Below are 11,216 nucleotides of genomic sequence, written 5' to 3'. Positions count from 1 at the left end.
GTTGTTTTTGGATGAAATGCCCTGTAAATATCAATTAAGTCCATCTTGTTTAATGTATCATTTAAAGCTTGTGTTTCCTTATTTATTTTCATTTCAGATTATCTATCCATTGGTGAAAGTGGGGTGTAAAGTCCCCTACTATGATTGTGTTACTGTTGATTTCCCCTTTTATGGCTGTTAGCATTTGCCTTATGTATTGAGGTGCTCTTATGTTAGGTGCATAAATATTTACAATTGTTATATATTCTTCTTGGATTGATCCCTTGATCATTATGTAGTGTCCTTCTTTGTCTCTAGTAATAGTCTTTATTTTATAGTCTATTTTATCTGATATGAGTATTGCTACTCCAGCTTTATTTTGATCTCCATTTGCATGGAATATCTTTTTCCATCCCCTCACTATTAGTCTGTATGTGTCCCTAGGTCTGAATTGGGCCTCTTGCAGACAGCATATATACAGGTCTTGTTTTTGTGTCCATTCAGCCAGTCTATGTCTTTTGGTGGGAGCATTTATTCCATTTACATTTAAGATAATTATCAATATGTATTTTCCTATTACCATTTTCTTAATTGTTTTGGGTTTGTTATTGTAGGTCTTTTCCTTCTCTTGTGTTTCCTGCTTGGAGAAGTTCCTTTAGTATTTGTTGTAAAGCTGATTTGGTGGTACTGAATTCTCTCAACTTTTGCTTGTCTGTAAAGGTTTTAATTTCTCCATTGAATCTGAATGAGATCTTTTCTGGGTAGAGAAATCTTGGTTGTAGGTTTTTCCCTTTCCTCACTTTAAATATGTCCTGCCACTCCTTTCTGGCTTGCAGAGTTTCTGCTGAAGGATCAGCTGTTAACCTTATGGGGATTCCCTTGTATGTTTTTTGTTGATTTTCCCTTGCTGCTTTTAATATTTTTTCTTTGTATTTAATTTTTGATAGTTTGATTAATGTGTGTCTTAGTGTGTTTCTCCTTGGATCTATCCTGCGTGGGACTCTCTGAGCTTCCTGGACTTGATTGACTATTTCTTTTCCCATGTTAGGGAAGTTTTCAACTATAATCTCTTCAAATATTTTCTCTGACCCTTCTTTTTCTCTTCTTCTTCAGGAACCCCTATAATTCGAATGTTGGTACATTTAATATTGTCCCAGAGGTCTCTGAGACTGTCCTCAATTCTTTTCATTCTTTTTTCTTTATTCTGCTCTGCAGTAGTTATTTCCACTAATTTATCTTCCAGGTCACTTATCCATTCTTCTGCCTCAGTTATTCTGCTATTGATGCCTTCTAGAGAATTTTTAATTTCATTTATTGTGTTGTTCATCATCGTTTGCTCTTTAGTTCTTCTAGATCCTTGTTAAACATTTCTTGTATTTTCTCCATTCTATTTCCAAGATTTTGGATCATCTTTGCTATAATTACTCTGAATTCTTTTTCAGATGGACTCCCCATTTCCTCTTCATTTGTTTGGTCTGGTGGGGTTTTACTTTGCTCCTTCATCTGCTAGGTATTTCTCTGTCTTCTCATTTTGCTTAACTTACCATGTTGGGGGGTTCCTTTTCACAGGCTGCAGGTTCATAGTTCCCGTTGTTTTTGGTGTCTGCCCCCAGTGGGTGAGGTTGGTTCAGTGGGTTGTGTAGGCTTCCTGGTGGAGGGGACTGGTGCCTGTGTTCTGATGAGTGGTGCTGGATCTTGTCTTTCTGGTGGGCAGGGCCACATTCGCTGGTGTGTTTTGGGGTGTCTGTGAACTTAGTATGATTTTAGGCAGCCTCTCTGCTGTCTTGTTGGTTGTTTTTCATGGGGTGATGAGCACTGGAGCTTGCTGGCCATTGGGTGGAGCTGGGTCTTAGCGTTGAGATGGAGATCTCTGGGAGAGCTCTCGCCGAATGATATTACGTGGGGCCGGGAGGTCTCTGGTGGTCCAATGTCCTGAACTCGGCTCTGCCACCTCAGAAGCTCAGGCCTGATACCTGGCTGGAGCCCGAAGACCCTGTCAGCCACACGGCTCTTAAGAATAGGGAGAAAAAAAGAGAGAAAAAAGATTTAAAAAAAATAATAAGTAAAAATAATTATTAAAATAATAATAATAAAAGAAGAGAGCAACCAAACCAATAAACAAATCCACCAACGATTCAAGCACTAAGAACGAAACTAAGATAAACATAAAAATCGGAAACAAATCAGTCTCAGACAGCAAACCCCAAGTCTACAGCTGCTCCCAAAGTCCACTGCCTCAATTTTGGGATGATTCGTTGTCTATTCAGGTATTCCACAGATGCAGGGTACATCAAATTGATTGTGGAGATTTAATCTCCTGTTCCTGAGGCTGCTGGGAGAGATTTCCCTTTCTCTTCTTTGTTCGCACAGCTCCTGGGGCTCAGCTTTGGATTTGGCTCCGCCTCTGCGTGTAGGTCGTCTGAGGGCGTCTGTTCTTTGCTCAGACAGGATGGGGTTAAAGGAGCAGCTGATTCAGGGACTCTGGCTCACTCAGGCCAGAGGGAGGGAGGGGTACGGAGTGCGAGGCGAGCCTGTGGCGGCAGAGGCGGGCATGACATTACACCAGCCTGAGGCATGCCGTGTGTCCTCCCGGGGAAGTTGTCCCTGGATCCCGGGACCCTGGTAGTGGCGGGCTGCACAGGCTCTCGGGAGGGGAGGTGTGGATAGTGACCTGTGCTCGCACACAGGCTTCTTGGTGGTGGCAGCAGCAGCCTTAGCGTCCCATGCCCATCTCTGGGGTCCACGCTGATAGCCGCGGCTCGCGCCCGTCTCTGGAGCTCCTTTAAGCAGTGCTCTGAATTCCCTCTCCTTGTGCACCAGGAAACAGAGAGGTAAGAAAAAGTCTCTTGCCTCTTTGGCAGCTCCAGACTTTTGAACTCCCTCCCAGCTAGCTGTGGTGCACTAGCCCCCTTCAGGCCGTGTTCATGCAGCCAACCCCAGTCCTGCACTCCGACCGAAGCCTGAGCCTCAGCTCCCAGCCCCGCCCGCCCCAGCGGGTGAGCAGACAAGTCTCTCGGGCTGGTGAGTGCTGGTCGGCACTGATCCTCTGTGCGGGAATCTCTCTACTTTGCCCTCCGCAGCCCTGTTGCTGTGCTCTCCTCCGAGGCTCTGAAGCTTCCCCTCTGCCACCCCCCCGTCTCCACGAGTGAAGGGGCTTCCCAGTGTGTGGAAACTTTTCCTCCTTCATGGCTCCCTCTCAGAGGTGCGGGTCTCATCCCCATTCTTTTGTCTCTGTTGTTTATTTTTTCTTTTGCCCTATCCAGGTACGTGGGGAGTTTCTTGCCTTTTGGGAGGTCTGAGGTCTTCTGCCAGCATTCAGTAGGTGTTCTGTAGGAGTTGTTCCACATGTAGATGTATTTCTGATGTATTTGTGGGGAGGAAGGTGATCTCCATGTCTTACTCCTGCGCCATCTTGAAGGTCCCTCATTCCTCTCATTTTCTTTCTCAACCACTTTTATTCACAAAATAAAGCACACTTCCCTCCATTCCTTTAGGGAGTGTGGCAAGTGCTACAATGAGGGATGTGTGACGGTTTGAGGAAAGGTAGAAGGTGATCTGGGCACAAGGAAATCCTGTGGGAACCGAGATGTGCAGGAAGGGCATGGCTTCCCCTTCTATGGAGCAAGGGTAATATGGGGTGCATATGCATTCTCCCTGCTGCGGCAGGTGGGCTAAGTTGGAGGGATAGGCAGATTGCCAGGGGACTGCAGAAAAGAAAACAGTTAACATGACTTGGTGATGAGGAGGTGAAGGTCAGCAAACTTTTGACTGAGCTTAGGACATCTGATCTATGCCTGGAAGGAGAGGAAGTAGATCACCAAGGAGAAAAGGAGAAAGGAGGAAATCCCAGTTGAGAGCCCCGAGCTGCAGAGATGTGAACCCAGAGAATCCCGCAGTGGTAGGACCAGAGAATCCTGCAGGGCTGTGGCAGGAGATGAGACTGGGATGATAGCTTGGAATCAGCTTGAGAAGGTCCAGAGGATCATGGAAGTGATTCCAGTGGGAACCCCTTTGTTCATATGGATGATAAAGACCTGTCTGCCCACCCAGTGGGGAATAGACTAGAGAGACATAGAGAGAGAGAGGTGAGAAGGCAGTGAAACCAGTTAGGAGGCTTTTGAAATGATCTCTAGTGCTTACTGCATACTTATGACATGCCAGGCACTGTTCCAAGCATTTGCCACATTTTATTTCACTTAATCCTCACAAGGGCTGAATGGGACAAATACTATTGTGCATCTCAAATGGCAGGAGGAAACTGAGATGCAGGAGGCTAAGTAAGTGGTCCAGGGGGTCAGAGCTAGTAAGCACAGAGCAGTGACTTAAACCCAGGAGTCTGGCTCCAGAGTCGGCAGGCTGTTCTGCTCCCCTATTCTGTAATCCTCCAGGGGAGAAATGTTGAAGGTTTGTCTGAGGGCAATCATAGCTGGAATAGAGAAGAGGGAACAAGACGAATGACATTTGCGGGGTGAGTAAGTGAGACAAAGAGATCAGTACAAATAATTGAGGTTTCTAGTTTCAGTGAACGAAGGCATGGGCTTTCGCATTAATAAGATGGGGAATAGCAGCTCCAGGGTTGAAATACCATCTCTGTGTGAGATGTGAAGTTTGCAGGGATTAGGAGATATCCTGGTAAAACATTAAAAAAGGGTCTTACTCCTCCCCTCCCCTTCCTCCCTCTCCCATCTTCCCCAACTCGCATCATCACATTTGCACTGTCCTTTGCTCTATCAAAATGTCTTCTCAAGAAACTGCCTGGGGGCTTCCCTGGTGGCGCAGTGGTTGAGAGTCTGCCTGCTAATGCAGGGGACACGAGTTCGAGCCCTGGGCTGGGAGGATCCCACATGCCGCGGAGCAACTAGGCCCGTGAGCCACAACTACTGAGCCTGCGCGTCTGGAGCCTGTGCTCCGCAACGAGAGGTCACGATAGTGAAAGGCCCACGCACTGCGATGAAGAGTGGCCCCTGCTTGCCACAGCTAGAGAAAGCCCTTGCACAGAAACGAAGACCCAACACAGCAAAAATAAATAAATTAATAAACTCCTACCCCCAACATCTAAAAAAAAAAAAAAATCTATTTGTTAACGTATGGCCTAGAAAATTAAATAAAATAAATAGCAAATTTCTTTAAAAAAAAAAAAAAAAAAGAAACTGCCTGGGACAGATGCCATTGACACACTAAGGCCAGTAAGTTCTCCCTTCCTAGGCAACTTTAATCATAAATGAGAAGCTTATTCCTATCAAAGGAGTCAGTAAAAATCAAGAGAATATGCTGGAGAGGAGGCTTCCTGGCACCATGGAGAACTTGACCTCCTTAAGAAGAGGACAGTAAATCCCACCCGCCATGACCAATCCAAACTTCCAAATAGATCAGGGTCTCCCATTAATTCAATGGCTGTGGACAGACTGGGGTAGTTCTCAGGGTTCTCTCACAGGACACAAAAGCCGTTGGGAAGAGAGAACACTTTGGAATCTCAGCTAATTCCCAAGAGCATACAGGCCTTCTTTCAAAAATGTTCTTGTCCAAAGGATCATATTTTTAAAAAATCAAGCATCTCTCTCTACTTCTTCATCTCTTCCTCCCTCCCTCGCCCTCCTGCCCTCCTTTCCTCCCTCCTAGTTGTTTTTACTTAAAGAAAGTCATCAACAAATGCAAAAGGCTATTCATTGTGTCATAATTTATAATAGCAGAGGATTGGACACAATCTAAATGCCTATCCATTTGGGACTTAGAAACTATGATATGTTCCCATAATTCTGTATATTCAGCCTTGAGGAAAAATGAGGAAGATTCCATACGTATCAATATGGATACTGAGATAAATTATGTGCAAAAAGCAAGATGCAAACTGGTAAGTCATATGCCACCTTTCCTATATATATATTTATATTTGCATAAAGAAATATTAGAAGACTATTTTCAGAAACAACATTAGTTACCTGCAGACAGCAGAGGCAAACAGGGTGGAGGGCACAGGATGAAAGCGACAGGGCCCTGGGTATAACCATTTAATGTTGACTTTGGAATCATACAAATCTTATGTTCAAAAAGTAAAATTAAATGTAAAAAAACAAGGAAAATAGCTCATGCAGAAATTAAAAGGAGATATTTTACAGAAGCAATCCAGAGGGACAAGTCAAACCATGGTGTATGGCCCTCTGGACAAACCCTCAAAGTAGGGGGACCTACTAGGCCCTGGGCGGTCCTCTCTAAACGGCTTTCGGTGGATAGGTATAGGATGAGAGGAGGACAATGGTGGGGAAAGACAGGGATGGATGGAGAAAGGGGACAATATGGCTCAGGAGGAGAGTGGTCCAGAGGAAGTGATAGGAGAACAGGAAGGGAGAAACAGCATGCTCAAGACATCACTTCCCCAAACGGGCTCCTCCCCCAGCCTGAAGAAACTTCTCCCTTAATCTTGCCACAGATCTTCGTCATTCACCAAAACATTTTAGAAATATTTTTTCTAAATATTTAGGGGAGACCAACTTCCCTATTAGCATTTTTTGCTTGTGGGGCAGGATACTAATTTAAAATACTAAACTGTGTCTTTTTTTCTCTGGGTGTGACCCTTCTTTTCTCTCTGCTGTCCTGCCCCCATCGGAGCAGGGAGGTGCCTGCATGTCTATTGCCTGGGGAGCAGATGTGGAGGGTAGAACACAAAGGCCTGTCTGTGTTCTACATTCACTGCCCCACCCACCAGGAAAGAGGGAAGAAGAAGGAGAGAATGATGTCTGGTGTCCTGAGAATGAGACGGCAGAGACAGGAAGACTCATGGCCATGTGGCCGGGACCCTCCAGGCAGAGCCCGGCCCGAGACCTGTGCTCCAGGCAAGGCAGGGAGACAGAGTGAGACCCACATGGTGTGAAAGGACTATGCAGAGACAAACCTATAAAGATGGACAGTGAGCAAAGCCCAGATCCAACCCCACCCATTCTCTGGCCGGGGACAATATCCGGAGCTGTGACACATGTCAGGAAGAGAGCCAGCCCCGGGACAGGGTGAGGATTTCCTCTGCTTTCCTTTTTCCAACAGCCTACTATGATGTGAGTCTAAAGTTAGTATTAAATTGGTCTAGAGATCACTTTCATGCAGTGTTTATTGCACACTTCAATTTGGGGGATGAAATATATGCCCAATATCTCTGATTCTTTCTCAACCTAATTAGACACACTTATACTCCAAGGGGAATTGTGGCTTGGTGCAGGGAAACAGAAGAAGGGCATCTCTGATTTTCCCTGGGCTCCCCCGGCCCTGTGCTGTCCCATTGCAGTGTCCCACCTACACAGGGTGCCAGTGCTGGAGCCCAGAGGCAATGACATGTCCGTGGCATAGGGAAACAGCAACGCAAAGCAAAGACAGAAGCTTGAAGAACTTGTCAGGGAGGAATCATGACTGCTCAGTCCACCTTTATTTAATTCATGTGCCCAGAACTAAATTCCACAGAGGACAAACAAATAAGCTAGACTCAAGAACAGCCAACAAAAGTGTCCTGCACTTTGTCCTGAAGGCAAAAACAAAAACAACAAAATGAAAAAAGGGTCAGAACAGGGACAGGGTGGAAGGGGATGCTAGCTATAAATGTAAAGCATTCAAAGAGAATGGAGTTTGTTCAACGTCCTGGAGGTTCAGTAGCTGATGTCAGTTGCTACAGAAGGAAAAAGTTTTCTTGAAGGTAATTGCAGTCCTGAAACCTGTCCCACTTCCTAAAACAAAGTTAATCTTTGGAGTTGTGTGAACTGGCAGACTGGCAGGTGAAATGATTACAGTAGGATAAGAAGAGTGCATTTCATATGTTCTATTGCCCTCATAAGATTGTTATAGATTTTACTAAAATAAAAAAAAAAAACAAGAAAACAATAATAATTAAGGCCATCTACCAGTCCCTACTTACCTAGACTAACTGGTTCGTTTTTTTCTAATAAATTTATTTTATTTATTTATTTTTGGCTCTGTTGGGTCTTTGTTGCTGCATGTGGGCTTTCTCTAGTTGCGGTGAGCGGGGGCTACTCTTCGTTGCGGTGCGCGGGCTTCTCATTGCGGTGGCTTCTCTTGTTGTGGAGCACGGGCTCTAGGTGCACAGGCTTCAGTAGGGGTGGCACGTGGGCTCAGTAGTTGCGGCTCACGGGCTCTAGAGCACAGGCTCAGTAGTTGAGGCTCACGGGCTTAGTTGCTCTGTGGCATGTGGCATCTTCCTGAACCAGGGCTCGAACCCGTGTCCCCTGCATTGGCAGGCGGATTCTTAACCACTGTGCAACCTGGGAAGCCCTGTCTCCATGTCTTTACTTCCTTCTCACTCCTCCTGTTTGTCTCCCCAGCTGAGTGCTTCTCTCCCACTCATGAGGTGGCTGGCACAGAGGACAGGGATGGTGTCATTGCTGCTAACTCTAAAGGACATGTTTCATGTGTCTCCTACACACCCTCTGCTGCATCCCTCATCATTGGACACTGCTCTTCCTTGACCTGACTTCCGTGATAATACCCTCCGGTGGGTCTCTTCCTGCCTCTTGCCTCTCTCTCATGGACTCCTCCTCCTCAGGCTATGTCTTTCTGGAACGTTGGTGCTCCTCTACTTTTCCTGGGTGCTCTCCTCTCATGCTATATACCCTCCTGGTAGATGTCACCCATCCCCTTGTCCTCAACACCCTGATGCAAATGACACCCATATCTGTATTTGACCCTGATTTCTCTCCAAATCACTATATCTGCATACATATCCTATTTCCTGGACACCTCCCCTTGGCAGTCAGTGGGCTGAAATATGTCATTTTGATTCTCTCATTGGGAGGCAGTTTGATCTTAAGCAACGGTCCCCAACCTTTTGGGCACCAGGGACCCATTTCGTGGAAGACAATTTTTCCACGGACCAGGGTGGGGGTGAGGGATGGTCCAGGCAGTAATGCGAGCGATGGAGAGCGGCAGATGAAGCTTCGCTCGCTCGTCCGCCACTCACCTCCTGCTGTGCGGCCCGGTTCCTAACAGGCCGCAGACCCGTATCAGTCCATGGCCCAGGGATTGGGGACTACTGATATTAAGGACCGAAATGAAACTGGCAGGGGCCAAAATGAGATATAGTAAAATTTGTTACAGATGAAAGGCTGACTTGAGGCTCAAATATCATTGCTAAATTTAAAAACTGCAAAAATTATTTCAGAAAATATTGGATTAGGTTAAAAAAGAAAAGTAAACTACAGTGGACAATAGCCAAAACAGCAAATGGTAAAAAAGTATTATTGCTCACAGATTAATGAAAAATCAGAAAAGATTTGATAAAAGTTTACATGTATAAAATTTGACATGGTAAAAATAGTGGACCTAAAAGGAAACTTGCCATAGTAAAAGCTATAATCTATAAAAATTTGACAAAGATGAAGAAAAAGAAGTTGAACAATCAAGGCTTCCTTGTAAAAGGTACATGAGAAAGATTTTATCCTGATGGAAATAATGTTGGTAAAAAAAAATGAAAGTGAAAACAATTGGAAACAGTTTTAATATGCTATACAGAAAATGGATCAGGGAATTAAATTGTCTCAATGGAGTTCACTCTGGAATAAATCTTTGCCACAGAATTCATCCATGTTGATATCAACCTAGCAGAAATGTTTACATTCCAGAACAAAAGCCAGCAGGGCCAAAATATACAAGTGCTCAAAATGATAACGTCAAAATGTCCCACACTCCCCACGGGTACTTCAAACCCTACAATTTCCAAACAGGACTCACTTTTCCTTCCCTACGTACATCCCAAACCACTTCTCTGTTTCCTCTCCCTGAGTCCTCTCCCTGAGTCCTCTCCCCTCCTTACCACCTTTTCCCCACCATCACATCTGATCCCATCCTGCCTTTTCTGGCTCCTAAATATCTCTCAATATGTTCTCATCATCCCGTTCCCACTGTGGTTCCTGCTGTGGAGGCCGCCATGACCTCTGGGCAACAGCCTCTTAACTGGTTGTGCTGGTTCCCTTGAATACCCCAAACTACCCACACACTGCCAAGGAGGGAGATCTTTCTGAATCTCAAATCTAATCATACATTCTTCACAGGTTTCCTCTGCCTCATGCCTGATATGCAAGGCCTCTCATGGTACTTACATATCCAGCCTCAACCGCGCGGCCACTGCTAGACAATGTCTCTCTGCCTCCTGACTTGCTGTCTTCTCTCTGGCTCAAGAGCATCCTATCCCATGTGCTTCCCCTGCCACCCCAAATTCTGCTGCCTTCATCCAACCCCAAGAATCCCTGTGCTATTCCTTCAAGAATTATATTGCAGGGACTTCCCTGGTGGCGTAGTGGTTAAGAATTTGCCTGCCAATGCAGGGGACACAGGTTCGAGCCCTGGTCCGGGAAGATCCCACATGCCGCGGAGCAACTAAGCCCGTGTGCCACAACTACTGAGCCTGCCCTCTAGAGCCCGCGAGCCACAACTACTGAAGCCCACATGCCACAGCTACTGAAGCCCGCCCGCCTAGAGCCCGTGCTCCACAGCAAGAGAAGCCACCGCAGTGAGAAGCCCGTGCACCACAACGAAGAGTAGCCCCCGCTCGCTGCAACTAGAGAAAGCCCGCACGCAGCAACGAAGACCCAATGCAGCCAAAAATAAATAAACTTATTTTTAAAAAAAGAATTATATTGCAATTTTCTGTTTTCTTATCTGTCTCTCCCAAGAAATTATAAAGTTCTCAGGGAAGGATCATGCCTTATTCACCATTATATTCTTAGTACCAAACACAGTGGCTGACATGAAATAGGACCTCTCTATGTATTTGTTAAACAGATGGATGGATCGTATTTAATTTTCACAACAATCCTGCACAGCAGGCATTACTACCCTCACTGAAAGAAGCACAAAGAAGTTAGATAACTTGTGCAAGTTCCCACAGAAAGTAAGTAGCAGTTAAGATTAACCCTATAACAGTTTAACTATAAGGCGCATGTTCTTTTTATTCCAACATGCAGTGTCTTTTAATTAGATGCAACCTAAATACAGATATGGAGACACAGTTCTTACAAATATGGCATTGAGAGTCAACAGGGAGAATAATGCATTAAAAAATAACAACATAGTGTGGTCATGTAGTTGTAGGTGCATGGACACTGGGTATATACAAAAAAGAGACTAGCCATGGGGGAAAAGGAGGTTAGGGAAGACTGGGAAGGGGGATACTCCAACTAGGGCTTAAAGGATGAGTAAGAGCTTGACTGGCAAAGTTGGGAAGTGAATCCTGGACAGATGTAGAA

Source organism: Mesoplodon mirus (genome assembly GCF_964341445.2).
Source record: "Mesoplodon mirus genome assembly, chromosome: 2".
NCBI lineage: Eukaryota > Metazoa > Chordata > Mammalia > Artiodactyla > Ziphiidae > Mesoplodon > Mesoplodon mirus.
This window is presented reverse-complemented; position numbering follows the sequence as displayed.